At 36.4% G+C, this 26,870-nt stretch overlaps 1 long non-coding RNA gene across 1 annotated transcript in view; it reads left to right on the forward strand.

The window, feature by feature from the left end:
* Window positions 1-242: 242 nt before the first annotated feature.
* The window catches only part of LOC125175543 (uncharacterized), a 32,945-nt gene continuing 6,317 nt past the window's right edge, over window positions 243-26,870 (forward strand). Inside the window, exons 1-3 of the long non-coding RNA XR_007155867.1 lie at window positions 243-601; window positions 13,243-13,308; window positions 16,448-16,679. This is a non-coding gene — a long non-coding RNA (uncharacterized LOC125175543). The remainder of the gene's footprint in view (window positions 602-13,242; window positions 13,309-16,447; window positions 16,680-26,870) is intronic.

The raw sequence follows: 26,870 nt of genomic DNA on the forward strand, positions 1-26,870 counted from the left end.
GAAGTGATATCTAAACAGAATCCTGTAAACTGAGTTGAAGGGAGCCAAACAAAGAGTATGGGAAACAGGGATATGGAGCAGTGAGTGCAAAAACCTGGGGGGATGGGGAGTAGGGAGAGGATCCAATGCCTTCTGGGAATTTAAAGTATTTCAGTAAAGATAGTAGGAAGAGGGCATGGGTGGGGGAGTGGTAAGGCATGAGAAGGGGTCATAAAGTATCTTGCCTGACTAAAAAGGGAGGCCACTAAAGGATTTTAAGCAGGGAGTAATATGATAATATTTGGATTTTAGGCATATCATTCTAAATTGAAGTGATGGAAAACCAATTAGGAGGCTGTTTTAATAATACTGTCAAATTAGAGCCAAAAAAAAGGTTAAGAAAAGGGAAATTTAAAGAATGTGGTTATTGATCAAATTGGATGAAGCTGTTGAATCCATAAGAAAGAAGGAAGAATCATGGTTAATGTCTGGGTTCCTAGGTTGGTAATTTCATTCACTGATATAAGGAATCCAGGAAGAGGAGCAGGCTTGCTCTCTTCAAAGGTCACCAAAAGATGACCTAGATCTGCACATGAACACTTGTACATGCCAGTCATAAAAGGTAAGCTTTCTGAGTCTGCTAGCTCATTCTTTGCATGATTTAGCTGTCTTATTTCCTTTTGTTTCATCTTGTGCTATCTACCCACTGACCTCCTTCATATGAAATATAGCATAATGGATGATTTTCTAGGTCTAACTATGTTTCATCCTTTAACATGAAACACCGGTACAAATTTGTCTAATGTGAAAGACATAGGATACAACTGAGGAAACCAAGTTTCAATAATGTTCTGCTCTTTCCTGTCACTAACCTTTTTTTTCTTCTTCTAGTTGGATATCAAAAACCCAAAGGGACACCTGGGTGGCTCAGTTGGTTAAGCGTCCAACTCTTGATTTCAGCCTAGGTTATGATCTCACACATTTGTGAGTTAGACCCCCACATCAGGGTCCATGCTGCAGTGTGGAGCCCGCTTGGGATTCTGTCTCTCTCTCTCTCTCTCTCTCTCTCTCTCTCTCTGCCCCTCCCTACTCTCTCTCTCTGTTTCTCTTTCTCTCAGAATAAACTAAAAAAAAAAAAAAACCCGAATAAGACTTTGTATAGCAGGAACACATTAGCCTAATTGTCCAAATCTCATATCAGATTTATTGTGCTCCACTATTTACACACTTTCTCTGCAAAATATACATTCTTTCATATCCAAGAGTGGATGTTAGGGAAACTTAGTTTAACCCTAGTCATTGTAGCGAGATCAGATTCAAGAAGGAACTTCTAATGGAGTCTGTATTGCCAGGGTAAAACAATACAAGATGACTTTGGGTGAATGCAGAATGAATAATGACAATCACTAACAGTAGTTATATCCAAACAACCAATATATCTACAGTTCTAGAACCTAAGGAAAGCAGGTAATCAAGCAGTAAGTAAAGAAGAATCTTAATATAGTTTTGCTTTATTAATTTCTTCAACAGTTGTGTGTTAAGCACTTACTGTGTTCTCATGAAGCTGATAATCTAACAATTGAGACAGGCCAACACATGAGTAAATATGTAATTACAAATTAGAACAAGTGCTCTGAAAGAAATGTCAAATATAATTAAAGAGTACAACTGAGGAGTCTGATTGAAGATTGGGGAGAGACAGTCAAGGTTCAGCCATAGATAACAGAATCTGTGTTAGGTAGCCTTAAATGCAAAAGTATTCATTGCAGAGTATTAAATGGCTTTCAGAATGAGTGGTTCAGCTATAGTCCCTAGAATGAGCTGCCATAAATGGTCCCCAAAGCCACACCACAGATGGACCATGAAAGGAGCTACTACTTCTGCCAGAATCAGAGAGCTGATAATTCTTACTGCTGACCCCAGAACCACATCCCCTAGGCTAAGCTCTGCTTCATAAAAATGGTCGCCTCAAACCCTGCTTTTCTCTCCAGTTAACTCAGTTCTGGATTCAAGCCTTGCATGAGAGCTTCTGTTTGGTAAACATAAATCGCATTCAGAACTCAGACAGCAAAGCAGTATGAATAATGCAGTCAGGATGCCATACCAGAAGAGATTGGAAGAGGTAATGAGCAAGAGAACCACAAAATCTGCCGCAAGTGAGGCTTGAGGGAAAAGTGTTGGCCAGGTGAAGAGTGGGAAGGAAAGAATCACCGAGGGAGATCAGCTTGCATGTGGGCCCTGAGGTAGGAAGTAGTTGGCCCATCTAGACCTTAAAAGAAGACCAGTGAGTCTGGAGGTCAGGGAATGAGGGGCTCAGTGTTGGGAGGAAGTCATGGAAGCTGGCCCAGGCGAGGTCATGCAGGACATCATACAACATGTTAATTTAAATTTTTAAATTTTAACAACTTTAAATTCTCTTCTAAGTAGCATTGGAAGTCATTTAAGGGTGTTAAGGTAAGGATTACTATGATCATATAAGTATTTTTAAAGATAACCCTGGCTGCTATGTGTAAAATGGGTTTTAGAGGGTCCAGATAGAAGATGGGGAGGCCTGTTGGGAGGCGTCTGCTGTGAGTGGGGATGGGAGATGGAAAGAAGTGAAATGATCCAAAGCATCACCTGGAGGGAGAGAATCACAGGGCTTGGAGGAAATAAGGGAGGGAGGAGGCAGTGTACTAGGACTTACTATGAATAAGAACTAATTACAGTTGATCCCTGAACACCACCGGTTTGAACTGCTCAGGTCCACTTACACACAGTTTTTGTTTCTTGGGTTTTTTTTTCCGCAGTAAGTACAGCATGGTTATGTAAATGCACTTTCTCCCTCTTATGATTTTCATAATAACATTTTCTTTTCTAACTTACTTTGTTGTGAGAATATAGTATATAATACATGTAGCATACAAAATATGTGTTAATGAACTGTTTATGATATCAGTAAGGCTTCTAGTCAACAGTAGACTATTAGCGTTATGTTTTGGGAAAGTCAAAATTTACTCATGGATTTTCCACTGTGCAGGGGGAGGGGGAGGTCAGCCCTCCTAACCCCACCCCAGCATTTAAAGCTTAACTGTACTGCTATATAATACAGACACATTCTCCTCCCTGCAAAACGGTCATTCTTACAGCAGTATTGTTAGAGAAACATGAAAGTATAAACACAACTCCTTCATTACGAGGTTAACTTCCCAGTGTGTGCAGTTTATCAGGTGGTATGGACTCTGTGTGGTCTTGTTTCTTTAGTTCACCCATTGTTATTCTTTTTTGATGTGCTGTCTTTACTATAAACAAAAATTAATTACTGTATTCTACCTATTACCTTTTACACTCAGAAGAACAACTCTAGGCCTCCAGTTTTAACATGTTACATAGGTTCAAAATGGAAGGAAACAGCTATCGAAAGAAAGAATGAAAGCAGGGGCGGAGGGTAAGTGTGAAAGATGGATGAAATTCTGCAGGCCATAGAGAAAATAGCAAGCAATAGAGAAGAAATTGGACAGAAGCAAAGAAGAAGGATAACATAAAGTGTTAAAAAGGTAGGGATCGGTTTTGAAGAAAAAACCCCTAACAAAGCAGCGTTTAAATCAGTATATTTCTTGCTCCAATGCATGGTATTTCTATCCAAGACCCTGTTTGTGCATTTTTAACCTACATAAAACATTTCCGATGCTTGCACACCTCTTTGTGAGGGGGTGATATGGATCATTTAGTGCAATGTGAGCAAAGAAATGGGGAGCTAGATAGCATACCACCAGGTGTCATCTCTAAGGTAAAGAAGGAGAGGAGATTAATATTGAAATGCAGAGGGGCGCCTAGGTGGCTCAGTCAGTAAAGCCTTGGACTTCGGCTGAGGTCATGATCTCATGGGTTGGAGCCCCGCATCAGGGTCTGTGCTGACAGCTCAGAGCCTGCAGCCTGCTTCAGATTCTGTGTCTCCCCCTCTCACCACCCCGCCCCCGCTCACACTCTGTGTCTGTCTCTCTCTCTGAAAAATAAACATTAAAAATTTTTTTTAATATTGAAATGCAGAAAATGCAGAAAAGAGATGAGAAAGCTGGAGGAGTACAAAAGACGTAATGGAATACGGGGAAAAGAAAAACCAGTCTAAGTTCCAAATTTATCTCTTATAGCTCTTCATTTTCTTTTTTTAAAATCCTACAATCTAGCTTCTCTCCATTCTAAAACTATTGTAGACTTTGGTCTCGATATGAAGGCTTTTTCCATAATTACTTTCTTTCTGTTACACTTTAAAATTATGTTACTTAGACATATCCCTTTTTCTCTAAATTTACATATTTTGTAGTGTTAATAATTGTAAAAGTAATAGATAGTATTTGTTTAAAAAAATCAAATAATACAAAGATGAAATGAAAAAAATCACTCCAAATTCCACAGTTCAGGTAAAAAAAAACCCTCTAAATGATTAGCTGAACCTGTTTCTGGACAGTTTTCTTTTCATACAGTCAAGAGTTTTAAGTAAATGCACTGTACATACTGTTTTTCTAATCTTTTTTTTTTATTAAACAATGTCAGTAAAAGATTTGTCTCACTGATCTCAATGATAGTATAGATTTCATTTACTTCTCTCTCTTCTTTAACTTGAATTATAATTAATATACAATGTTATGTTAGTTTCAGGTGTACAGTATAGCAATTCAACAATTCTGTACATTACTCAGGGCACATCACACATGTCCTCTTAATCCCCTTTATCGACCTCACCCATTTCATTTACAGTACTATACTTACTTCTTTTGCTTCCCTTAACAAACATGCAGTTGTTTCTACTTTTATATTAAACATAAAGAAGGAAATTGGAATTCTTTGGTTGAAGATATCAGAACACCGATGTGAACACTGACAGAGCACACCAAAGTAAAACTACACATCATCGTCCTCATTTATGAGTGTTGACATACTTGCAGGATTATTTTCTTGGTTTAATTAATATAGCAGTTGGATCGCTAGACTAAAAAATATATGTTTTACATTTGGTAAACATTTTAAACACTGTTAGAAAAGTTGCTCAAATATGTATTTCAAGTAAGAATGTCCCTACGTTTCCAAAATAATGAGTTTTGTTATGTGCTTCTCTTCAAAATACTCATTGATAGTTTCATTTCTTTGATTACTGATAAAGTGGAATATCCTTCCAAATATTCATTGGTCATGTACGCTTTTCCTTTCTGAAATGCCTTTCATCTCCTTTGCCTGTTTTCCTATCATAGTATGTATGTTTTTAAATTTGTTTTTAAAAAGCTTTTTTAATGTTTTATTGGGGTTTTTTTTGTTTTTGTTTTTGTTTTTTGTTTTTTTGTTTTTTTGTTTTTTTTTGAGAGAAGAGAGACACAGAGCATAAGCAGGGGAGGAGCAGAGAGAGAGGGAGACACAGAATAGGAAGCAGACTCCAGGCTCTGAGCTGTCAGCACAGAGCCTGATGTGGGGCTGGAATCCATAATCCGTGAGATTATGACCTGAGCTGAAGTCGGATGCTTACCGACTGAGCCACTCAGGCACCCCTAAATTTATTTTTAATGTATTTATTAATATTAGAGAAATTAGCTCTTCATCTGTTATACATGTTGCAAGTATTTTTCCTGGTTCCTGAGGTTATTTTGAAACTCATTTACTATATTTCTGCAGGTCACAAGTTCTCTCTTCTTATTTTGTCAAGATCTATTCATCCTTGCTTTTATGTTTTTCTTCTTTCTCTCTCTCTCTCTCTCTGTTTCTCTATCTCTCTGTCTCTCTCTCTCTTCTCTTGTGCATGTGTACAATATGCTTGAAAATTTAGAAGGAACTTCATCAACATTATAAAAATTTTGATTTATGCATTATCTAGTAATTTAATTTTCTACAAACATTTAATCAACCTACAATTTGTTGGGGATGTTTCATTTCTTCAATGGGCTCCTCAATTATTTCACCACCTTTTTTGCATAACTAATCCTGTACCCCTCCACCTGACATCAGATGTCATATTTATCACACTAAACTCTCACACTGATGTGCTTACTCATGGTTTCTCTGGTCCTTTCCATTAATGTCAGTTTGTTCCTACAGCATACCGTTATTTTTATGACTGCTATTTTATAATATATTTTTTCTATTTGAAAGCATATATCTCCTTACTCTCTCTTTCATCAGAATTTCTTAAACATTTTCCAGAATTTATACTGATTTAAATTTATAAAATTTAAAATCATTTTCTATTAAATTACAAAAAATCCAATTGGTGTTTATAAATGCTTTCCAGGAGAATTTACATTTTAAAAATATTTAGCGTTAACTATAGGACTAAGAACTGTCTTTTTATTTAAGTCTTCCTTATGGTGCTTGGTAGTTTCAGAGTTTTCCTCAAAGTAAAGTTCTACATATTTCTTTCTAAGTTTATTATTATCTAGATAATTTAATATTTTGTTTTTAATATTGTAGCTTATGTCCTTTATTTTCTAATTAATTACTGTTTATAAAGAAAAGTATATTTTTGTATGTTAATTTTGTTATTGGCCACTTTTATAAACTCTTAATGTACTTCATATTTTTTTAGTATTCTCTGGAAAATTCCACATAATTATATTATCTACAAAAATTATAATTTCACCTATTTATTTTCAATATCAAAATATTGTGTTTCATTCTATTGTCTAGTGGCAATGGCTAACATGACAATGACGCTCTTGATCTTAATGGAACTTTTCTAGTACATAAATTCAAAACTGATCATGATGAAAAGTCTTTCAGGACATGTTAATAGTGCACTGAAAAAAAAAGGTTTTTTGTTGGTTTATCCATTACAGTTAAACAAGTTTCTTTTATACAGTGTCTTAAGGCTTTTATTGTGCTTTTTACATTTTATAAACCTGTAATAAAGACATTTTAATGGAGAAATTCCTAAGTTTATTTGACTGTATTTCCCAGAATTAGTCTGTTTGATACACAGTTAAGTTCAACACAGACTTTTAGTGTTATGTATAAAATATATACCATGAGTGTGTGTATGTACGTGTGTGTGTGTGTGTGTGTGTGTGTGTGTGTGTGGTACAACCCACATAATCCTTTTAAAAAAATAAGAAATAGTGACTTTTACCAAATACTTCTTGAGAAATCATTAGGGATGATAATATTTCCCCTTTTACTCGTTAAAATTAATCATCATTTATAGCATTCTTGGAAGGAATCTTTATGATCATGAATTTATAAGACTTTCTATGTTTTCCTGGATTCTAATTGCTAGGATACTCATGTGAATATTTACAAATGGGGCTAGACTGAAATTGTACTTTTTTTGTTTCCATTGAAAAATAATGTTTTTGAGTTTTTCTGAATTCATTTAAAACATTATGAAGTTTGCTTTCTTTCCTTATGCTCTGGAACAGTATAAATCACCTAGAACTTATCTGTGGCTTGGAGACATAAAAGAAAGTTATTCTATAAATTTCTCCTTTTATTTTTCTTCTTGGCTTAAGTTTCATATTTTATATTTTCCTAGAAATGGGTATGTTTAGACCAAATTTTCTCACTCATTATAATGTTGTGTATAGCGTATGTTTTCATTTGTTAATACCTTTTCTAATATGGTATAAGTTTGCTTATTTTTCTTCTGCCTCATAATTCATGTATTTTTGGCATTTCTAATAAACTACCCTTGGATTTATCATTTCATTCATTTTAGGTCTTTCTTTCTGGTATGGTTACTTCCCTACAGTGTTTTTCATGTACCTATTTGGTTGGCCATTTTCTGTTTTGGGGGTTGAGTACTGATTTATTTATTTTTCTTATTTAGTAATGAAAAAGTTTAAAGCTATCAGTTTTCCTGAGCACATCTTTGGATTCATTATATGTATTATGTAGATTTTTAACAATATTTTTTTTTCTTTTTACATTGTAGTTTTGTGCTCCTTTTTGACCCAAGAATTATTTTCTAAATCATACTTTTAAATTTCCAAGTATTTGAGTATTCATTTTAATTCTATTTGAATTTCCTAATTTATTTCTAATTTTATTGTACTATAGTAAAATTGGTCTCTACTATTTCCATATGTTAGAATTTTTTGACATTTCCTTTCATGCCTAATACACAGATAATTTATGTAAATGCCTCATGAGCCTTGGAACAAAAGTATATTCTCTTTTAAAATGATATAAGGTTAAATACATATTTCTATTACTCCGAACCTGGTCTTTTTTTATATTTTTACTTTTCTCTTCTTGGTCAGTGGAAAATTGAAGTGTTTTAAAGTTTTTCTTTTGGTGTGTGTCTATGTTTCTCATTTTTTATGTTGTTGTTTTTATTTTATATCCCCCAATTAGATTGTCTTTCATTCTTCTCTCTATAAATAAATGGTAAGACCACAAACTCAGTTACTCAAAACAAAAATTAAAAGGGTTTCCTCATCCAATTCAATAGTAAGACTTGTTAAATCTACCTCCATACAAATTGCAAATCCATCCACTTCCCAATCTCTCTACTAACACTACTCTAGTCCAAGCCAGCTATCTCCTTCATAGATTACTGAAATCAACCCTCCAGTAATCTTCTGATTCCATTCTTGAATCTCACATGGAAGTCAGAATGAACTCCCCTGCTCCTCTGCTTAAAATCTCCCAACAGCTTTCCATCCAAACTCCACATAGAATAAATGCACACTTTGATATGCTCACAAAGTATATAGGCTTGGCTTGAGCCTGTCTCTCGGTGACCGTATCCTTCCCTTTCCCCAGCACCCTCTAGCCACACTAGCCTTCTCTCTCTTCCTCAGATAAGACAAGCTCACTCACATAAATAGAGTGTGTGTACTATTCTGACTTTCCAGAATGTTCCTTTTCCTGTTTTGTGCATTGTGGTTTCCTTCTTGTTACTCGGATCTTAGGTGAAATAACCAATGTCTCAGGAAGCTCTGATCTGATAGATACTTATTATATCACCCAACTTTACTTCTCTCTACAACATTCACTATTGATCATTTTATCTGGAGGTGTTTATTTATTAATATCTTTCTGTGTTCCATTAGAAGCTTTTTGAGAGTAGGAATATTGACTCCCCTTTTAAATTGTCCAGTAACAGAAAAGTGTTGGCACATGGTAGATAGTCAAAATTTGTGGAATAGATGAAAGAATTAATTCTGTGCAAAAGGTATAAGGCAATTATACTTTCATATGGATTATAATGGTAACAAAAATAACTGTCCATTTTAATGCTTTTTGTCTTGAATTCAAATTTGTCTGATTTTAGCATGAGGACATATCCATCTGTACATGGTAGAATAACAGGAATGGGGACTGATCTCCCACATTGTACCATTATAAAACCATACCTAATATGTGAAGCAATAGTTTTCAGACATTGAACAACAAACAACACAGGATAGTGATTTGTAAGAGAAGGAAAACAAGTGAATTTAGACCTATGAGTGCTCCAGCTTATAGCAAGTTTCTGGATGGTACCAGAAAGAAGACAAACCCAGAGCCCAGCAGCCTTGCTGAGTTGAAGAAACAGTATGCAGTTCATGAAAGCCAACATGAATAGAGTGTTCACAGCAGAGAACCAGAAGGAAGAAGATACAGAGATGGTCTGGGAGATTTGCTGAAGGATCCCCCAAGTTTTTGGCTCAGTGTTGGTATGCACCTGTGTATAAGAAAACAGCCCAAGACTTAGGAAAGACCCACTGAAAAGGAATGAGCAGAACAATCCCCAGAGCTCACACAGGGCCAAACATAATTTGTGCTCCCACCAGCCAAGTGGAAAGGCCTCCTCTACACAGAGCATCTGTCAGTCCTCAGGAAAGCATTGCCTCAGCAGCCAAATTAGCTCTAGACTAAAGGCTGTCCAGGACCTGCTCTAACAAACTTTAAAGGCAGGTTATGAAAGGATCGATTGTTTCCAAGTAACTTAGTGAGTCCCAGAAAAAATCCCCCATACCAAAAGAGGGAGAGATTCAGCACAGGAGATGGAAAGGAAGCAATATCCAGCATACAGTCAAAACTTAACATGCATGCAAAGTGGCAAGAAAATACGCTCCATAGTTAGGAGGGAGAAAGTCAATAGAACAGACCCTAAAATGACATAAGTAATACAATTCAATAAGAGCACTAAAACATGTTTTTTAAATTCCCCATATGAACATATGAGGAGAAGAATGAGGGATATAAAAAACGTTCAAATCAAAATTCTAGAGATGAAAAATGATACTGTGATTATAGATTAGAAACTGCAGAAGAAAAGTGGGGGAACTTGCAGACAAGGTGATAGAAACTACCAAAATGAAATGGAGGAAAGAAAGACAACAAAAGTTAGAGCCTCAGTGAAGTATGAGTCTATATTATACAGCCTAAGATGCATGTTTTCAGTCCTGGGAAAAAGGGGGGACATAATAAAATATTTGATGAAATAATAGTCAAAAAATTCCAAATTTGATGAAAACTGCAAACCCAAGATTCAGAAAGCTCAATGAATCCCAGGAAGAAGAAACATGAAGAAAACTATGTCAAGGCACATCATAAGTAAGTTGTTGAATTTAACATTATTCCTACTAGTTTTCTGTTGATTTTTCTTTGGATCATTATTTATTTTCAAACTTTCTGAAACACATATTTTCAGTATCTCTTTTGTGGATTGCACATCATTTTAAGTTTTTTGAATAAGAATCATTTTCTCCTATGGGGCGCCTGGGTGGTGCAGTCGTTTAAGCGTCCGACTTCAGCCAGGTCACGATCTCGCAGTCCGCGAGTTCGAGCCCCGCGTCAGGCTCTGGGCTGATGGCTCAGAGCCTGGAGCCTGTTTCCGATTCTGTGTCTCCCTCTCTCTCTGCCCCTCCCCCATTCATGCTCTGTCTCTCTCTGTCCCAAAAAAATAAATAAATAAATGTTGAAAAAAAAATTTGAAAAAAAAAGAATCATTTTCTCCTAAAAATCTATTTTTAAACGTTTTTAAATGTCTATTCATTTTTGAGAGAGATAGAGACAGAGCATGAGTCAGAGAAGGGCCAGGGAGAGGGGGGAGACATAGAATCTGAAGCAGGCTCCAGGCTCTGACTGTCAGCACAGAGCCCAGTGCAGGGCTCGAACTCACAAGTTGTGAGACCATGAATGACCTCAGAGCCGAAGTTGGATGCTTCACCAGCTGAGTCACCCAGGCGCCCCCTCCTAAAACACTATTTTATTTGTAATTATTACTGAACAGTCATATTTTTTAAAATTTTATTTATTTATTTCGGGAGAGCATGTGCACATATGCATACAAGCAGGATAAGGATAGAAAGAGAGGGAGATAGAGAAAATTCCAAGCAGGCTCGACACTGTCAGTGCAGAAACCAACATGGGGCTCTGGGCTCTATCCCACGAGCCGTGAGATCATGACCTGAGCCAAAATCAAGAGTCAGATGCTTGAACAACTGAGCCACCCAGGTGCCCCTGAATAATCATATTTGGTTTCACATCCTCCAGCTTATTTTTATCTCTTTTGTTTTCTGTAATTTGCTATATAATCTATGTTTGTTTTTCTATACCCCTGTGACTGTGTCATTGATATCCTCAACAAGTGCTCTCCTTAATGCCCATCACCTATTTAGTCCATCCCCCCACCGAACACCCCTCAAACAAACTTCAGTTTATTCTCTGTACTTATGAATCTCTATGGTTTGTTTCCCTCTCTGTTTTTATCTTATTTTTACTTCCCTTCCCCTGTGTTCATCTGTTTTGTTTCTTCAATTCCACATATGAGTGAAGTCATATGATATTTATCTTTCTCTGACTGACTTATTTCGCTTAGCACTATACACTCTAGTTCCATCCACATTGTTGCAAATGGCAACATTTCATTCTTTTTGATTGTCGAGTAATATTCAAATGGACTTTTTAAATTATTGAGTCTATTTTTCTAAGCTTTGACATATGAAAAACTTGATTAAATATTTAATTCTTGGTTCACAATTTTATATTCAATAGTTTTTAATAATATTGCTCTACTGCTTTCTTTTATCCAAAACTTCTAATGAGAAGCCCGATAAGTAAACTTACTTATTTGCCTGCATAATGAATAATATTTTTACATAACTGAAGATCACTAATTCACCAGGATAACCTTTCCCCCTTTTTCTGTCTCCTTTTTCTCTCTGTCTCTGTCTCATCTCTTTCTCTTTTTCATGGGCAATGAAACTTTCTGAATTATAGGATGATGCCATTTCATTAAAGTATTTTTATTCTAATATTTCTTTGAATACTCTTTCTGTTCTCTTTTTCAGAAAATCAACTATCCACATATTGGATTCTAATATCTATTTAACAGTCCTCATTTAAAAAATTTTTCCTTGGAACTAAAAAAAAAAATTTTAACTTTTATTTATGTTTGAGACACAGAAAGAGACAGAGCACAAGTGGGGGGGGGGGCGGTTAGAGAGAGGAGACACAGCATCTGAAGCAGGCTCCAGGCTCTGAACAAGCTGTCAGCACAGAGCCCAACAGGGGGCTCAAACCCACGAACTGTGAGATTGTGACCTGAGCTGAAGTTGGACGCTCAACTGACTGAGCCACCCAGGCACCGCTTCTTTGGAATTTTTTAAATTAAGTTCTCAAGTATGTTACTGATCCTATTTCTTAGATTACTAATACGTGTTCTAGTTTAAAATTTATTCTAATATTTTGTAACAACATTAATTTTCTACATTATTTCCTTTATTAGTACTGTTATTTTTAGGTAATACATCAGTTAATCATTTTATATCAAAAGCTTAAAAAATTTTTTTTAATGTTTATTTATTTTTGAGAGAGAGAAAGACAGAACATGAGCAGGGGAGGGGCAGAGAGAGAGGAAGATACAGAATCTGAAGTGGGCTACAGGCTCTAATTGTTAGCACAGAGCCTGATGTGGGGCTTGAACTCACGAATCATCAGATCATGACCTGAGCCAAAGTTGGATGCTTAACCAACTGAGCCACGCAGTTGCCCCTATATCAATATTTTTAATAGCTTGTATCAAAAAATTCCACATTTTCTTTCATTTTCTTGATAATGCAAAATTGTTATTGTCTAAAGTTGTCTCTCTTCTTAGGGAATACAAGATAGATTTTAGATTGTTTGTGTTTGTTTGCTGTAGCAGTTTTTCTGTCATACTTTGAGACTTTCTGCCCTTCAACAGTAACAATGACAGTTGCCACTATTCTTATTGCTCTACTACTCTGATTACTACTGCTAAGACCATTACTAATACCACTTACCAACACCACCACCAGAAGTTCATCCTTTCTCATTATTATTCTTTTCTAGGCCCTATATCACTCAAAATACTATCATGAAGCAAAATCCAATTCAGAAGATTGAAGAAACTTTCATGTAAGTAAACCTTACAGTGTTGTGGTTGGGATTAAAGAAACCAGTAAGGGATGTTGAGGAGCCAAAGATCCTCAATGGTGGAGAACCCTTACCACTCTGTAGGCCTCAAATGGTAAGAGTAGAAAATAGTGTTACTAGCAAGCCAAGCTGGAGGACCAAGCTGGGATAACCAGCAGAGTCATGTGCTAAACACTTTAAATATATTATGTCTTTTAATTCCCACAGTGAGATAGGTGTTATTATTACATGAATTTATATAACTTTCCCAAAGACACAAAGCCAAAAAGTTGCCAATCTAAGTCTCATAACCATCTCTGACTTCAACATCCATACTCCTACCTTCTGCAATGATCATTTTTTTAAATCAAATCCTTATTGAGCCCCTTCTATAGCAGGTACTGCCAGAGGTATTGGCCATAGACTAATGGACAAAAGCAACATGATCCTTCCTCTCATATAATTTTCTTACCTTTGGCGGGGTACAGATCTGCCATTCTGCTATTTTCCCTAAACTAGTGTGGGAGACATCTCTCTAACCCCCTCAGACCTTCCTCTTCACAAACAACATCATGGAGGTTTGAGTGTTGTTGGCATATGTTCATTCATTTTCCTGAGAACCAAAGGGAGGGAGGTGGGACTTAGGCAGAAGAGATTTTTTTCTGCTGTTTGTCTCAAAATTTGTTGGAGCTCAATCTCCATATCCAGTAAGCCTGGCTGAAGACCCAGCTGGTACCACAACAGCACATACAGTGTTGCTGGAAAGAGGTGTTCTCCTGCTTCAGTGTGTTCATCCAGGATGAAAAGTCAACCAGAATGACATTCTGTGCTTCTGATTTTAGGTCCTTGAGTATTTGGTCATTTGTTGTCTGCAGTTTGTTTCACAGTAGACCTGCTTCCAAATTGTAGCCCATCAAGTAAGAAGCTGCTTAGCCTCGAGGTTTGCCTCAATTGTGGCTGAGCTGCAGTTGAAGAATTGGCTCAAGACAAAATATTTCGGTTCTTTCCCACAGTTTATTCATGCGTGTAGCCCATGCCTCTCTAACTGGTGGATATTATTGGCGGCTTTCATATTTGTTTGTTTGCTTATTTCTGCAACACCTGAATTTCACTTAATTTCTGCAACACCTTAATGACACTTGCTGGACTGTGTTGAGAAACTAGTGTTTTGTATACATTAGATTGAACTTGTGTCTTGATAATAACTGTTGGATTTGTAGTATGAGGTTAAGACCTTTCTAAAAGTCAATAGAGATCATTTTTATTGCTCTTTTTTTTTAGTTCTGTTGGTTAGCTTTACTGCTACGAGGGAGTAAAACCCTTGTAAATGTGCCCTTTTCTTACAAATTCTCCATACATGTTTTAAAAAATACATGCTTCAGAGCGAATTTGGTTGTAGCAAATAAAAGAAGATCAAGTTTCCCTAATAGGTGACTAAATGAAGAAGAAAATAAGGAAGTTAGGCAAAAGCGTTATTTTAAAGTGAGTGGGTTCAGATGTTCTGTTCTTAAATTTGAAATGAAAATAGGATGTTAAAACAGAAATCTGCATAGAGTTGCAAATATGGCCTTGCACTCAAACTCCAGCCGTGGCTTCAGTGAATAATGGGATAAATAGAGCACACTGTGGGAGGAGTAGAAACCTTGGGAGACGATTACAGAGGAGGAAAAGGAGCTGGATTCAGCAAAGGAGACAGATAACTGACGGAGGTTTGCACATGGTGCATTTCCTTTTAAGTGTTTTCTATTGGGTTTAATATCAAGAAATTCTTTATCTCTGGTTACAGATTTTTCCTTCTATCACTGATGTTTCTTCATTCTCTGCTTTGCATGTGCTTTATTTTTCCCAATTAATTTAGACACATTTCCCTTATTAAGATAACATATAAATAAGGTAGCAATTCCAACTGGATATCCTTATCAGAGCAAACCTAGGTATCGTGTGGTAAAACCTCCATCATGAAATGAATGTTAACAAATCATTTTCATAGGAAGTGTCCCTTTTATAGACAACTTCATGCTCAGTGATTAGCCCAGGAGTATGACTCCTAAATTAAAAGGCATTTTCATGCTATTTTTCATTTGATCATGAGATACCTTTCATGCTGTTAATTCTCCTTTGGTAGCAATAGTTACAGCCAAGGTCTGCCGGTCACAGATGTACTCCCCTAGTATCAAACCTCTCTATTCATTTATTCCACATGCCTTAATGAAGCCTCTATAACATCACTTGTTATGTGCTGAAAACAATTCAAAAATAATACCTGAGAGTCTCTATCTTCAAGGAGATTACTGTTAATGGATTACTAATAGTCATGAGAGTCAATTTTTTAATTGTTTTCTTTTTATTAAAGGCTTTTGGTACATCTAGAACTTTGTACCAATGTAGAAATAATCATTATTTTCAAATGGAAAAATCTACCTGATTTATTCAAAAGGGAAAGGAAACATGTATTTAGGAATAAAGGAAACTGAACTCTCTTTCCATTGAAGGTTTCTCCCAGAAGCTACTGGCTTTAATGGGATTATCGTTGAAGAATATTAGCCTTGAGTCAGTGTGCTCTTCAGTGGTTGAGAATAATTTTCAAAAATTATAATTAATGATTATTAAGTGAGTCAATAATATAGACCCTCCTTTTGTCCAGCATGAGGCTAGGTAAGAGAAAATTTTTAGAGTAATTATGACATAAATTGAGAACCGGAAGTAACATATAAAATAAGTTTAAATACACTGCCTATGCAGTGATACTTGATAGTTTACAGACAACTAATTTATTTGATTATATACTATTCTGTCTTTTGAACTGGCATAAATATGCTAGAGCAGACAATCAGGACTGATATAGCAAGACAGATTAAAACATTACAGAAGACAAGGAAGGGAGAAACCATTTTGGACTGGAGTGGTAGACAATGTAGTCTTCTTTATTTACTTTATCTTTTTAAATTGTTTTCCCAGCTAGGGCCTTTAGATGCTTCTGTATTCATTCTGTAACTCAATTGTAGTGCAGATTTGAATGAACAATTAAGAGGGGAAAACACATTATTAAAGGCAGGTGGATAGGAAACAGAATAAAATTTCTATAAAAATCACCATCAAAAAGAATACAAAGAGAGGTGAATATGTGACATTTCTTTTACAGCCACTTCCTCATTTTTACTAGACCCACTGCCTGGATTCCTTTGTGCACTGAGTATGTTGTGGGCCAAGTCTAATTTCTCATGAATGTTGTGTTCTGATCATAACTCCTGCCAGAAATTTGGAGCAGTGTTGTTCAGATCAACCTGGACAACAATTATGTGCTCTGTGCACATGTTTAACTAAACCAGTGATCAGAAATGACACTTTGCAGCAAAACGGCAAAGTTGGAAACGGTGAGTGAACATTCCCTTGGTCTCTTTAATCCTCTTTGGGCCAAACAAAATAACTAAATACACATGCATACACAGATGAAGGGCCTTTAAATGCCTTTAAATGTTTTCGTATGTTTTTAAAATTTTTTCAAGGCAGCTTGAACAAACCATTGCATTTTAATGGCAATGGTGGTAGTTACTAAAATGCCAAGGTGCCTGTGCTCATAACAGGTCTCTCCCAAGCCTCCCTTTATACTTCTCCTATCTTAACCTTACTGTGTTACATCGCAGGCCTCACATGTGCAGGTCACTGGTGAAGGTCAAAGGAGATCACCATGGGGAGATAAGAGAAAGATAAAGGGCATCTTACCATTTCTCAGTTTTTGTGTGTACACTTTCTACTTCTTCAGTCAAGGGGGCATATGGGTCAGTGTCTGCCCTCTTATTTGAACTTGATCCTGACATGTGATTCAGACAAGGCAGGAAATGGAGTTTATTTGAGCAGATATATGTCTTTTCTTAAATGCATATACACAATACAAGCACATTTGAAACTTAAAATTAGCGTATAAACTGGGCACAGTAGTCTTATGGCACTCCACTTGGAAAATGGAGCCAACATAAAATAATCAGAGAATGAATATAAGATTGTGTGGTAAGTAGCTGCTAAATTGTGAATTAAAAGCAATAAATAACCAATAACACTGCATTTATTTTCTCTCCTGTGTAAATATGTACTTTTTAAAAAAAAACATTTTTATTAGAATAACTATTCTACTCTCAGATTTATTACTATCTTCCAAAGTGAAAACCATCCAAATTTCAACATACAGGATTCAGCTGCAACAGCTGTACTATTAAAAAAAAAAAAAAACAGCAAATACAAACCTAAGATGAACATACTTGGCTAAACAGCATTTTTCTTCATTATTGGCTTTTGGTTGTTGTTATTTTGGCTAATTTGATTTAGACAATTGACATACAACATCTCAAAATTTCTAATCCCTTCTCGGAGTCTCTGAGTGAAAATATTAAAAGTAAGAGGTAATTTAAAATCATTAAAATGATAAAAACAAAGAAATTCTGCAGGGGAAATAAAACTTTTTATAAACCAAGAAAAGAAGGCAAAGGCAAGAGGGTATAGAGAAACCAGCAAGACAAATTTGAAGCAGAGGAAAGAGTAATAAAAAGTATCATGTTGTTACAAAAATAAATAAAATAAAATAAAATAAAATAAAATAAAATAAAATAAAAGGGGTAAGGAAATCAAAAGGAAAGGGAGAAATTCTAGAAAAAGATATTCTCTGTGGTCAAGAGAGAATTGCACAGGAGACAGTAGATGTGGGTTTCACCTTACTCATTGCTAACTGGTTCTGTGACTTTGGGCAGGATATTGAATCTTCCTGGGTTTTACTTCCAACTCTGTAAAATCACTTTTTCTCTAAAGTATAAGATCACTTTGGTTTCTCAAAGTCCTTGAGAGAAGACATTTTTACATCTCTTTGTTTCTTCTTTTGCTATTATTTACTACCAAAAAATTAAAAATAATTAACTTGCTACATTAGACTGACTGAATACAGCAAAGTACGAATTTAATACTGCCTGTTTTGACACATGAAAAGATTCTCAACATTACTCATGATCAGGGAAACGCAAATCAAAACTAGAATTAGATATCATCTCACACCTGTCAGAATGGCTAACATCAAAAACATAAGAAACAAAAAGTGTTGGTGAGGATGTGGAGTAAAAGGAACACTTGTGCACTGTTGGTGAGAATGCAAATTGTGCAGCTATTATGGAAAAAAGTGTGGAGTTTCCTCAAAAAAATTAAACATAGAAGTACCCTATGATCCAATAATCACACTACTGGGTATTTACCCAAAGAATTTGAAAACACTAATACAAAAAGATATATTCACCCCTATGTTTATTCCAGCATTATTTACAATAGCCAGAGTATGGAAGCAACCCCAGTGTCCCATCGATAGATGAATGGATAAAGAACTGGTATTTACATACAATGGAATATTACTCAGCCATAAAAAAGAATGAAATCTTGCCATTTGCAACAACATGGATGGAACTGAGTGTATTATGCTAAGTGCAATAAGTCAATCAGAGAAAGACAAATACCATATGATCTCACGCATATGTGGAATTTAAGAAACAAAACAGATGAACAAGAAAAAAAGGGACAAACAAAAAAATAAGCTCAACTATAGAGAACAAACTGATTTTGTTTTGTTGGTAAGAGAAGGGAGGTGGGTGGGGGGGGGATGGGTGAAACAGGTGAAGGGGATTAAGACTACACTTATTGTGATGAGCACTCAGTAAGGTATGGAATTGTTGAATCACTATATCGTACACCTGAAACTAATTTTAACACTGTATGTTAATTATACTGGAAACTTAAAAACCTCTAAAAAAATACTGCCTATTTTCAGAGTTAAAATAGTTAACAGTAAGGTACGTAAATGGGTCCTCATTTCTGTAGGTCTCATTTCCTGTAACTATTCACAACTCCCCTGAGTGTATGTGACGCACTGATACACTAAGAATGCCCGAATGGCACAGTACCCCAGAAATACTATTTCTTTAATGTTCTCTGATTAAAATGAAAGCAAGAAAAGAGAGTAAGATGAATTTGTCTGTGGTAACTGAAGATCAAATACAGACTGAGGGCTGCGCTTATGTAAGGACAAAATAAACTATCAGGGTATTTCTATGGTTTATAAATGTACTGCTTCTACTTTGCTTTTAAGGATTTCATTTAGTGTTTCCATTTTGATTATAATTCATGACCAAAATGAGGTAATCCTTACTAGAGTGCTGGTTACATGCAAGTGTTCAATAAATACTAGCTTATTATTATTAACTTGAAAGTGTGTTTGTATTTCATAGCTTTTACTTTTCAACTAAAAAGATGAGTTGGCAAAGGCACATTCATGCATTAGTAGTAAAGGTAGAAACCATTAAAATAATAAGGAAACAGGATTAGGAAAAGCAAGGAGACGTGGATATATAAATTACTATGAAGATGAATTTTTTGCCATGGTTTGTTCGACTTTTCACTCTGTCAATAATTAATGTCTACACACACACACACACACACACACACACACTTTAGAAATTCATGTCCACAGCAGGAAGGAAGGAATAATTTTAAAGATTCATGAATTGGAGTTTACTTTATCACAAAAGGAAATCTTTTCTGAGACTACATTCTTTGTCAGCATATGTAAAAAAAAAGTATTTTATGTTTTTGTTTGGAGAGGCATTTTTCATTCCCATTATATCTGGAAGAAAATGGCAACGCTTCTCTGTGAACAAAAGGCAGGTATCTGACAAGATCTAGCTTTAAAAACAATAACAGAAAGCATGAAGCCCCTTCAGTGTGTAGAAGGTTCTTCCATCACGAGAATGAGTTGGTGGAGTGAGCATCACAACTTGCAAGAAAATCTTGCTCTGACTGGGAAACAGGGATCATGACAGTTTAAGATGATTGAGAAAAACTAAGTGTCCTCATCTTTATTCATAAATTTTGGTCACAAAAAAAATGAACCACTATGGCAGGAAAATATGATTCAAAATCATTCCTTAAATTACTAGACAGAATAGCAAAAAGCCACTTCTGCCTTGAAAATGGTTCCACTCAGGATTGAACGGCTAGAGCATCTCAGAGACAGGAGCAGTGAGAAGGCATTCAGCATTATCTCACTGGTGGGTCTAGTTTAGAGAAAGAGAGGCTATTAAATCCAACAGTACTTAAAATATTAATACATCAAACCACCAGGCAACTATAAACACATCAAGTGCTAATGCTTTGCAGTACTAAAAGCAAATACATGAAAGAAAGATGACAATCAATATTAAAGAAGAATAAGGAAGCCCAAAGAGGGACTAATCGATGATTGACACAGTTGAGTATGGGTAAGAGAAAAGAGCCACATAATACTCTTCTTGATGTTTCTTTAAATATTACTATAAAGTTTACTCATCTGGTTCACAGTTGAAATTCTTGTATATGGCAGGCACTGTGTTGGGTAATCAGGAAGTGTCAAATGACTTGAAGTTTCCTATCCAAATGGAGCTCAATTGAAGTTTTGTTGATTAAAAAAAAAAGAACAAAACAGAAATGAGTCATTACAGTACTGAGTCATGGGTGTTACACGCATCCATGGTGGGTATAGAGTGCAGTGGAAACACAGTGCAGGGAGCCCCCACACTGTGCCAGAAAGGTGGAGGAGGCATCTCAGGCAGGCGGAATCTGAGATGGGTCTTGAAAGGTGAGGACATGTTCTCTAGGTAGAGTCAAGGGAAGAGAGAGGCTATTCCACACGGAATAAACAGTGTGGACGAAATCCAGAAGAATATAAGGGCAGAGACCGTTTGGGGAAAGGTGAAGGACCTGTCAGGAGAACCGCGTGCGGGGAGGCCTGAGCTCACCGGTGAGGCTGCTGGCTCAGCCAGAGTCACAGGCACAGTAAGTCTGAGGAAGTAAGTTACTCTACAATTAGACGAGCAGTGTCCAATCAATAAAGTGAGAGCAATTCCTGCACTATGTGGAATATTGACTGAGTCTAGATCCAGACCAATTTAAAAATGCGTGGAGCAAGAAATTATTTTATAGCAAACACTAAGGATTAAGGAAAGTATAGATGCTTAGTCCAGACAAATCAGTCTGGCAAGAAACATGTAAAAGGGTACAAATTAGCAATGTGCCACTTGTTTTCCTTCTTCCCAAATACTATCCAAACAGTGCATTGTATAGGTGTTATTATATCCTTCCCATCCCTCACAACATGCATGTGTACACATGTATATACACACAGAAGGGATACTGCAGGACTACTTTGGACCCATTTAGGAACATCAGAAAACTATTTAGCTAGTAAAACTTCAATGAGGTCTCTCTTGTTTCTATTTCCAAAGGAAAAACATTGCACCATACTTACAAGCTGCATGTGTTTTCTCCATCAGCAAATACATGTCATATGTCAAAATAAACTGGCCAAGAAAGTGTAAATAAATGATTCAGTACAGCCCCATTACCAGTACTGGAAAAAAACAGAATGTAAAACTCAGAGTACAACTCCTACAGACTGTGAGTCAGGAACACCATGTTTTCACATAATGGGCGGTACGTGCCGTAATGAGAAGCGGGAGGTGGAGGGAAAGCTCTAACATCAATGGGTGCCATGGTGCCCTGTGAACTCAGACTCTCCTTAACATATTGAGATGCCCTACTTTGCAGTCTGTCTCCTCCACATGGAATAATAATGCTCCTCAAAGGACAAGAACAGCTTAATATTCATTCACCTTTTTCCCTCAATACCTAACACAACTTAAGCACCAAACAAATCCATTAGGCTGAATCAACTTACAGAACCAATATGAGAGTCAAAAACTGTGATAGATAAGATCAGAAGAGCCTAGCATAACTGTTTACCATGTCTGAGCAATGACTAAACCCCTCTCAACAGGTGAGGAACTGTGGTTGTCCATGGGAAGCCCACAGAAATAAGAAGAGCAGAGAAGAGAACAGAAACTAAGCTTTGTCAGTTACCAGGGCAGGAGCCCTGCTGGGAAAGGGATCTTTGCTTCAACTATGGTAGACCAGAAAATACCATACACTCCACTGACCAAGTTTCTAGGCATGCGTCACATTATATTCTGAATATATCTTTGTGACACTTTCAGTTATTATTTTAGCACAGCATCTCTGATTTTATTAGGTCATGGGAGTTGTCAGCAAATAACACTGTGCCTGGCACATAGTGGATATCACAAAAATTATTGAATAAATATATTTGAATTTTTCCTCTCAAACTGGCTATTAGTAACTGTAGGCTACCATGGACTGTAGCTGGAACTGGCCGCCTGTCATTCTTGGCTGAGCTCAAGCCAGGGCAATAAAACTACTATCAACCCTGTTAACAACAGCCACTGCCAACATTCTGATAGTGCCAGACCCTGTTCCATGTTTTTCATGCGCATTAACTCATTTAGTCCTCACTAATAATCCCATGGATAACTATTATTATGATCCTAACTTTGTAGAAGCTAAAACTGAGGCATAGAAAGATAGGAATAAGGGAAATGTGAAGGCAAAGTCTTATTAAGGAAGACCTGGCTGTTAATTACCAAGTCACAAGGATTATGATACATTATTACTTAGAAGTCACCCATATATGAGGGGTGACCAAGAGTGAAGGGTGAGTTAGTGCGCTAGATGCAGGAGCTGGTAATTGTCCTGGACTGCAGTGAGAAAAATCAGAAACAAGGCTGGGTTTTTCTGGGGTCAGATCTGATGTCATAAAGATGCCAATAGCAATTTAGAAAAGTCACAATTCTATGTATTGAAGTCAGGCTTCACTACCCCAATTTGATGGAGGAAGAAAAATTACCAATATCTTGTCAAGTTGACAGCTCCTCAATTCTGGGGTTTGGCATCACAGCTTAGGGAGTGCTAGAATGCATCTACAACTTGCAGGGACAGGACTATGGTAAGCAAGGACTGACTGACACAAAGTAGATTTAATCTTTTTCAAGTCATTCATTTAATGTCCTTTGGAGTGTTTGAGAGCTCTTGGTTACTTGGGCTCAGACATTTATACAGTGAAATTTTTAATGCAACATTGAAATTCAAGTGGCGTATGAGATTACCCAATTCAGTTCAAATATCTACCTTCTACCATGAATACCTGCTCAAGTCAACGAATTCTCTTTATATCCAGAAAAGAGCAAGACTAATTAAGCACTACAGTTTTGTTGATCTAATAAGTAACACATCTAATAAATAAGTGAAGTTTTTGGCAGGGTCAGGGGACTCCTCCATCCTGCTAATTAACCAAAATTTAACTTTCTAAGAAGATGCTACAAGGGAAGGGGAAGATGAGTCTTTAACCTAAATTACTTGGAGCCCATGCATTTTCTGAAGCTTTAAGCAATGGTTTCTATGCATGTGTTTGGGTTTTTTTTTTTTAATGGAAAGAATATCCTTAGCTTTTGTTTCATTGAAGAAGTCAGGACACTAGAAAAGATTAAGTGGTACAGGTATAAAGGCAATAAGTTAGAATTAAGAAAATTTCCATAATTCAATCTACTGAACTTTCTACACTGAACTAAAGGGATACCAAAAGTCCTTTTCACCAGAGTGGGGTTAACTGGTCATTACTATTCATGCTCTTTCCTTAGAAAATACACATTTGTATCCTAATGGAATGTATCATAATAACCGATGTAAACCTGGCCCTGACATCAGATCCTGAAGTTCAAATCCCAGACCCACTTCTTGCTGGCTATATAAACTGGAAGAAGTTACCTAACATCTCTCTTGCTCAGTTCTCATCAGTGAAATGATTGTAACAATACACCTACCTCCTACTGCTGTTGAGAGGATTAAATTGCATTGTTTACAAAGCCCTTATCAAAGCACCTGGCATTTAAGAAATATAATCTATGTGGTTATGATTATATAGTTGTGATGAAATGTTCCATTAAAAAAAAATAATTTCCCCTAATTTGTAAGGTTTTTTTTTTCCAGACATCCATGATGGACCAGCTGCCAGTCTTGAAGAATCTGGTCTCCATCTGCATTTAGTGCGTTATTCTTTGGATTATTTTGTTAGGTACCAAGGAATCCATTGGTTTATAGCTGCTTTTGTTTTCCAGTGATGACATTGTGCCAGGTTTTTGCAAGTTTCCTCAAATATGAGTTGTAACTTAATATTAAGCAAAGCTTGAAACTCTTGGCATCTACACTTCCTTATACTTGGCAAAATAGAACTTACTGTTCTTAAGACAAAAGGCGCAGAGTTCTTTTGAGTTTTTACAAAACAATGTGTATACATGAGGAATTGTTGGTAATCCAAAAGCATAGAATTAAAATTCCCATAAAATATGTATTTTGTTTTAGCTCCTTTGCTTTTGATTTCAGCTCAGGTCATGTTCCCAGGGTTGTGGGATCAAGCCCCCTCGTCGGTCTTTGCAGTGAGCATGAAACCTGCTTAAGATTCTCTCTCTCTCTCTCTCTCTCTCTCTGCCCTCTCTCCCTTGCTCACACTTTCTATCTCTAAAATAAAAATTTATTAATTAATAGAATATATATCCACCCCTCTAACTTCGCTGTCACGATCATAATCTAAGCCCTTTTTATCTTCCCTGCTTCTTCTACTTCTGTATGCTGTTGAAGTCCTCATCTGACTTTTACAGCTGCATTTACCTTTACAACATCACATCGTAGACTATTGTTTAATAAATACCAGCCAATCTCTTTCTAAGCCAATCTCTTCTCACATTCTGGACTGAGCACACCACTCCACTTCTGTTCTCAACGTTATAGAAAATGTTCCCTCTGTATTGCAGCCATGTGGCTTGAATGAGAACCATCATGCTCTAATGGATTTTACCCTCCCCAGTACCTGAAGTCATGTTTTACTTGTGTTTTCTACACTTTGCAATTGAAAGAGTGTTTGTTACATAGCCTAAACTCCAAGTTAGAATAAAAACATCCAGTTTAAAGTTCAGCTCAAGGGGCGCCTGGGTGGCTCAGTCGGTTGAGCGTCTGACTTCAGCTCAGGTCACGATCTCGCGGTCCGTGAGTTCGAGCCCCGCGTCGGGCTCTGGGCTGATGGCTCAGAGCCTGGAGCCTGCTTCCATTCTGTGTCTCCCCCTCTCTCTGCCCCTCCCCCGTTCATGCTCTGTCTCTCTCTGTCTCAAAAATAAATAAAACGTTAAAAAAAAAATTTAAAGTTCAGCTCAAGGCTATCTCATCCAGAAGGTGTCCCTGAGTCTCCTATAGATGAGTAATCTGCTCAGGTGTAATAGTTTATTTACATGTCTCTTGTAGCACTCTCCAATTTCTAAGTTCTATAATAATATTAGTATGTGTACATAACTTCCTCCCCTGCTAAGCTCTTTGGTGAGTGTACAATAAACACCTGATAAATGTTTATTGAACAAGTGAATGACTAGATGGATGAGGACAAAATCTTTGCAAAGGATTCTCTAAGCCTTCTTGCTTTTCATCCAGATGTTTGGCATCATAGAGACACTTCTGAAAAGGAAATAAATTGGTAATAAATGTTGTTTTCTCTCAGCTTCCATTCAAGTCATTAAGAACCAGTCATATTGTCACAATGTTCTAACTTCATGTTTGCGCTTCTTCAACTTTCACAGCCAAACACCTGCAGTTAACCAACCACACATTCCAGAGTATTTTTAACATGACTCCAATTGGTCTGGGAGGTTAACCACCTCTGAGTGTCCAGCTGAAAACCAAACTAAACATCAGTATTTTCAAAGACTTCTTTAATAACATGTGAAAGCCAGAGATTTATCTTCTCTCATTAAGCAGCTCACTGGCCAGAGTATGCTGACCGCCTCTTGTCCACTGGAATCACAACATGGACACCTCTATTGTGAATACACTAAAAGGGTCAGGAAGTCCTAGAAGTTTCTATTTTCAAATGCTGTACATTAAGGTGTTAGAACTACTATTTTGCCAGACACCCAGACTGAAAGAAAATGTAACTAATTCTTAGCTATCACAGTTTCTCTCTCAGACCCTCCTTCCATTTCAGTCAATAGACTTCAAGTGAAAAATGCTACTAAACTTTCCCTTTAGAGCAGCAGTAATACCAGCTACACCACTACCTATCACTTTTAAACTAGGCTGTCTGGCTTTCAAGATCCAGGTCAAATTGTTCTGCACTAAAGGTATCAAAAATATTTCCTCTAATAACTCTATGTTTTAGGACACTCTAAGCTAGTTTACACTCTGCAAGATTACCTCCGTAAGATCAATAATACATGGCCAAATTTTTATCCTATATAACTAACACTATTTTATAATGCAGTTTGGTTTTTGTTTTATTTTGGGTTTTTGTTTGTTTGGTTGTTTGGTTGGTTGGTTTTGGGGGTTTTGTTGTTGTTGTTGTTGTTGTTGTTTTTTGGTGAGTAGACAGGATAATATTTCATTTCAGATTTTGGATATCTTGAGAAAACAATGGTAAAAGATTCATTATTTATATTGTACATAGTGAATTGATGAAATCATTTTATATTTAGTGGGATTATAAATGACCACATAGTAAAAAGAAAAAAATTATTTTGATCTAGGAAAAAAAATATATATATATACATTTCTCTACTGAGCAAAACTCAAAATCACATAACATTGGTTATAAGAGGTTTACATATAAGCAT

The sequence above is a fragment of the Prionailurus viverrinus genome, chromosome C2, assembly GCF_022837055.1.
Source record: "Prionailurus viverrinus isolate Anna chromosome C2, UM_Priviv_1.0, whole genome shotgun sequence".
NCBI classification, from domain to species: domain Eukaryota; kingdom Metazoa; phylum Chordata; class Mammalia; order Carnivora; family Felidae; genus Prionailurus; species Prionailurus viverrinus.